Raw genomic sequence first — 6,331 nt, forward strand, 5'->3', positions numbered from 1 at the left:
TTCATAGAGTCTATACGGTGGGTCCGGGGAATTGGGTCTGAAATGAAGGATTTATGTTTTTTTATTTCTTTTTTTTCTCAATTTTTTAGTTTCAATGAATCAATAACACACATTGCTACATTTATTCACAAGAAACTATACACACATAGGTCAGGTAGGCCCTAAATTTTAATTTTCTATTGTATCAGACCAAAATATACATTTATTATTATAGTTCATACATGATAGTTTATCTCTGCGCACGCGCTTCTTTTTTGGCATTTCTTGTTTACTAAATTTCATCATAAGATGACTTTCATTTTTCAAAGATCCTTTTATCTTTAATATAACATGTCTTCTGTGTGCACGTTTTGTACAGGGAAGATTAGCATAAATTCTGTTCGTCTTTTTTATCATCATGATAGTTGTTCTCTGGTGAAACATGTATTCAAAGAATTTCTTCTTTTGTTGATTTGAGTGTTGATACGTCATATTTAACTAATGTCACCAACATAATCTGAAAAATCTAATTTCACACATGAAAATGACATTATTACCAATATATTTATAGGTCTTTTTATTTTATGTATCCTTTCAACTAGTTCCCCTAGTCTCAAAAATTGAAGGAAAAAATATGTATGTTTCATCAGAGGTTAAATCTAAATCATACCTATATTACATCAGATAAAATAAACATCTAAAACAACTGCCAGCTATTTTACTTTTTATATAAAAAATTAAAAAATTATATCACACAATTTTCAGTAATAATCTACACATCTGTGACGTTACAAAATAGAATAATTTGAAATTTATGTCTCCAATAACCTGACTTCTACATTTAATCCTCTTCATTTGTCAGTTGCTTGGTGATGGAATGAGTCATTTTCTGAAGCAATGAGATGGAAGGAACCTTCATAGCATCCAACAAACAAGGATTTCTATGAGGCATTGTGTTTTTCCACATTGCAGACCTCTGTATCACCAACTTAAATGAGCCTCCACCTGTCCACCATGATCTCCCCCAAACTTAATCCACACCTCTTCTTCAGGAATTGCCCCATCGTGAGTTGTGAGAAATCCATTCCTGTGGAAAGATGATGGAACATGAACATACGGTAGTTTTTGATGATTTCTACCAATTAATAGCTTTAGCTATGAAAAAAAAGGCTGGCCTCCCTCAACATTTTTAAAGATATTTCTATTACTCTTTTTCGTTTGAGTCTTCTGGTGATGCAAAATTTGAGGCCACACTGGTGACAATCAGCACAGTTTAAAAAAAATAATACAATTATGCAAGTGCATATCACATCAAAATTTGCTCAAAAACTTGTTTTAGTACAAATCCAATGCTTTATTCTGTCTCCAGGAAAGATTTATGATTGTATATATTATTCTCACTTTTGATGAATTTAATCATGAATCTGGTGGCAGATTATAATATCTATTGTCATTTAAAGGTGCAAATGAAATGATCATGAAAATCCTTTTTGGCAATGTCCTTGAGATGAATTTATTGATTTCACATTCTTTATGATCATTAAAACTATTCAAAATAAAGCAATATTCTGGTGCTAACTTTTCTTTCTGTTTCTGTTGTCTAACCACCTCCAGTCTGTGACTCTGCTATGGACCTAGTGAATCACTGTTGACTGTCCATGGTTCAAGTGAGGATTGGCAAACCTGGTCATTTCTTGATTACCTACAGAATGCAATTGCAACATATGCAAAATCTTATGCAGGAATGGGGCTATAGCAGTGATGGGACACTACATTTGACTGTGAAGATCAGACGATGCAATTCCCGTTGGTCAGCCCCCCCCCCCCCCACCCCAAGGAGCCATGCACTGCCAGAGATCTTGAGCCAGGTCTTCAGTGGTTATCCATTGATAATAAGAACAGTGAGGTCAGTATGACATTAATTCGCAGTGAAAATTACCTATTCATCTGTCTGTACTGTGGACCAATTAAGGTGCCCATCATTCATCATGGCCAATGTCTTTGCTGCATCTTGTTATGTAAATCTCTTTGAATGACTATTAAACAAGAAGAAGCTTTCTTCACATGTATAAGCTCTAAAGCATATATACATAACAATTTTGATTTAATATTTTGATGGCCATTCATTAGAAGACACCCCCCCCCCCCCGCAATTCAAATTTGGTGCTTTTAAATTCATCTGCCACTATACAGGTTGAAAGAAAATGCCCCCACTCACTTGCATGTACACACTGGTTCATGGCTCCCAAAATTTTCACCACAAAGAAAAGGGGATAAGAAAAGGAAAGTAAAAGGGTGAAACATATTACTTTCTGAATATTGTGTCAATTTCTATCACAGTTACTATTATTTTAAATGTAAAAATTAGTCAATATGGAAGAAAATGCTTGAAGATGAGAAATCAAAGTGATTTGGATATCATAAGGAAGGGGATATATACTTTTTTTCCAACTATAAGTAGATCAACATCTATACTTGTAAACCATTCTTTAAAAAATTATGTTTTATCTATATTTCAAAGAAATAAACAAGTAGTATGTTGCATTTGTACAGGTGATGAGCTTTGAATTAAGATAATTCTCTCATTTAATTCACAGTGCTAAGAATTTGCGTTACTTACTGTTCCAGGTATCTTGTTGATTTCGACGTGACCATCTTCCTAACGCTTCTTCCAAACAATGAACTGGAGGCTCTTTCCACGAATGAATGTTTAGCTGCTTCAAGTGTGATTCCAGCTTTTTCAAGAGCTTCTTGTTGTTCTACTTCTACTGCCTTTATTGTAGTTAACATGTCCTGTGAATGTTTTTAGGAGCCCAGTTTTGCTACAAACACAGTAAACCTCAAGTTCACATATAGTTAAAAAACGGTCTACTTGTAACATTATCTAGGAAAAAGTTCTACAAATTGGACATGGTGAAACTTTTCATTCATTATGTTTTCAGTATTTACTGAGGTACTCACTACAAAAGGAAGTTGGGGTCAAAAGGTCAAGTTTTTGTTCAACTTGGTCACATTCCTTTATTTCTGCATCAATTATGTTCACACTACATCTGATCCTTGGGTAATACATGTACTTTCATTAGGATAATGGGTCAAAGGCCTAATGTTAATAATCAACTGCCTAATGTTAATAATCAACTGAAAATTACTTAGTCAGAAAAGTGGTTTTTATTGGATTCCCTATCTTTTGCTTATAATTATTTTTTTTTCAAATTTAGTATTTCTCCATCAAATCTGACAAATTCATTATTTTTTTATCAATAATTATTAAACGATGTCAGTAATAAGAGTTTTGAGAAACATGTGCAAGTATATGTACCAATATCCATGTGCAGAATATTTGCTGCAAGGTTAAATGCTACAGTGAAATTTTAAAGTCCGCAACCATAGGATACGGGAAAAGAGTTCTTGCAGCCTTTGATGTACTTATAAAGATCAAGATAGAATTCACCCAAAACATCTATTAGGTGTTAGTAGCTGAAAATATCGTAGATTAGTTCAGAACTATTCATCTGGAAGAAGAGACAAGTCAAAGCATTTTAAACAATTTCAAAACTTACCTGCGCTATATTTGTTTTTAATTGATATGCAGTTAGAATTGATCAAATTCTGATTGCAAGCTGACAAATTTATTTAAAAGGAGGGTATTAACATGAATGTATTTCAATACAAATAAGACATCTCTGGCAGTCTTGCCTGCATTATTATGCAATTCAATATGGTCAGAAGTTCGGTATGGAAATGGGTGGATAATGGAAAAAGTATTTGTCGAGTTAAATGCCAATAATTGAATAATATTAAATTCAATTATCAATAAAAAAAAGACTTCTGGAATGTCTCTCTACAGTTATTATTCATGACATGTCTAATTATACTACACTAGTAGGAAAATGTCATAATAATCTAATATTCAAATTGAAAAAAAAATTTAGTTCCAATAATTTAGATATATTTCACTTCAAACTTTAATTCAAAGACTACAGGCATCACTTTTTATACGCCCGTCTTGAATGAATGAGGAAATCAACTCTTTTTAATATCCATATATTTTTATTGATCTTTTACAAACGTTTACGTATTTTATTTTTTATTATTTTTAATTTACTATTTCCTCATTATCTTATGTACATGTATATAAATTTTCTTTGCCAAAGTATTCTTGCCTATACACATATTTCTCATGTCAGTTTTTACAAAGGTTACTGTTTTTTAATGTTTGAAATATGTAATGAGTCTTTTTATTGTTTTTACTTTGTATACATGAACAATTCAGCCATTTGGCTGCGACTCATGTTTCTAATAAACCTTGAATTGAATTGAATTGTATGTTAAATAGTAGGTTAAAAACAACTGAAAATATGTATTATAATAGCAATGTATTATATTGTATCATATGAATTATGACTATGGTTTACATTTCTAGTCACTTAAAATGCAGAGAACAACGAGATTCAGATTATTTTACAAATTCAATAATTTTGAGAATATAAAGGAATGAGCTACATGTGCATGTCATATCCAATCTAATCAATTACCAGTAGTCACTTATCTGATTTGTAATTTATATTTATTGTATTTTTAAGTCTTGTATCATTGCATAAAAAAATTTATCCACGGGGTACTGAATTTGCCAGGCATGTGAAGGTGAAAGTATTTTTTTCAGTGTTTTTTTTAATTGTTATGTACACTGTAATTGATATGCATACAACAATGATAGATAACCAATTTTTATGGCTGTGTGAGTGGTAGATCACATGAAATTTGCAAATATATTGTTTTAAAATGACTGATTTTTTCATATTCATATTAATTCTTTTTTTGGGAGGGGGTAGATAATGCAGACCTGACAAGTGACCATTGTTTTCATTTAGGAGTTCAATCCCTTCTCCTTTCATCCATATTTCATAGCTTTTATAAAGTTACGAGGGTTTCATTAACCCAACAGACATGTAGAGATTGAACTTTAGCTCCTACCTCAGTTGTTATACATGCTTATTAAAATAATATTTTATTGGAAGGTTTCTTTCAAGTAAAATTATTGTCTTGATGTTTATTTATATATATATCTGTGCATGTAATGTCACTGGAGGGCAAATTTTCAAATGTGGTTCAATAAATAGTTGAATGTGAATGAAACTCTATCCGTATCTAAACTTCCTAAAATATGTAGTAATTCACTGCAATTTTATTGTAAATTTTGAATGAAATTCGTTTATATAATCTTACTCTTTTTATAAGCAAGGGATGACCTGCCATGACTACTTGAGACATCTAACATTCTGCTGTATAATCAAGGATAAAGGCACAAGGGTGAGGCACATGTACTTGTATGCTGCCTGGCATGCAATATTTTGAGAATGACTCCTTGATTAGGCAGCCTTATCCAAATGAAAGGCCATTGTCATTAATACGCCACCCCTTCCTCAATTTTGCCTTCTCCAGTGCCCCAATTGCATAAAAGTTAGTATTATGGTAACCTTGTTATCAAATGGTAACTACCATGTTAACACTAATCAAAGCCAATCAAGATCAAGGACTCCATACAAGTTGTATTTGCATGGTAAATCATAATTGTAACTTTTTTATGCAATGGGGCCGATGTATATTAAATCCTTGATCACTGACAACAAACAATTAATGAAACGGGACAAAGGCAGTATTGATGAACTGAAAAACCAGAGTCAAAGGCAGGGTTGGAAGGGATGTCCCCCCCCCCCCTCCTCATTTTGAAAAAAAATCTCAATTGAACATACTGCTAATATAACTATAGGCCTATAGCCAGTTTTAGGAAATTGCATAGAAAATTGTCATCTGCACCCACTCAATTTTCAGTTTTGCTCTTTGCACCCTCTTGATTTTAAAAATACTGGACCTTCCTCTGAGGTATTGTGGGGTTGGATTGGCTTGGGTATTTATGACGGTGGGGGGGGGGGTAATATTTCACCTCCACAATAAGAAAAAACATAGTTTCCATTTAAAAAATTTAACAAGTAAAGTTATTTAAAAAAAAATCAGTGACAATGATACTAGTCAACACCAGGGGCTGTGAGGGGGGGGGTGGCTGTGAGGGCTTTCTAAAACCATGTACAAAAACATAAAAATTACCATATAAATATGATTATTGCATGGTCAGCCCCCATTTTCAAAACTTCCACGGCACCTAACACCACTTTCCAGAAGGGGCGGGGGGGGGGGACTGCCTTATCCTCAAAAGTAAGATGGCCCCGTGGCCGGCCCCTGTCTCTGGATCTGGTTCGGTATTAACAAGTCAGTGGCATACACAGGGGTGGGGGTTACAGGGTTAAACCCCCTTCAATTTTTTTAACCCTCCCACCCCCACCACAATTAAAAA

At 33.3% G+C, this 6,331-nt stretch overlaps 1 long non-coding RNA gene across 1 annotated transcript; it reads left to right on the forward strand.

Moving 5' to 3' along the window:
- The first annotated feature begins 1,803 nt into the window (after nucleotides 1–1,803).
- Nucleotides 1,804–2,948, forward strand: LOC121406178. Its single transcript, XR_005968761.1, has 2 exons — nucleotides 1,804–1,885; nucleotides 2,608–2,948. It is a non-coding gene; the product is annotated as an uncharacterized LOC121406178 (long non-coding RNA).
- Nucleotides 2,949–6,331: the final 3,383 nt, after the last annotated feature.

Source organism: Lytechinus variegatus, chromosome 19 (genome assembly GCF_018143015.1).
Source record: "Lytechinus variegatus isolate NC3 chromosome 19, Lvar_3.0, whole genome shotgun sequence".
Classification (NCBI taxonomy): domain Eukaryota; kingdom Metazoa; phylum Echinodermata; class Echinoidea; order Temnopleuroida; family Toxopneustidae; genus Lytechinus; species Lytechinus variegatus.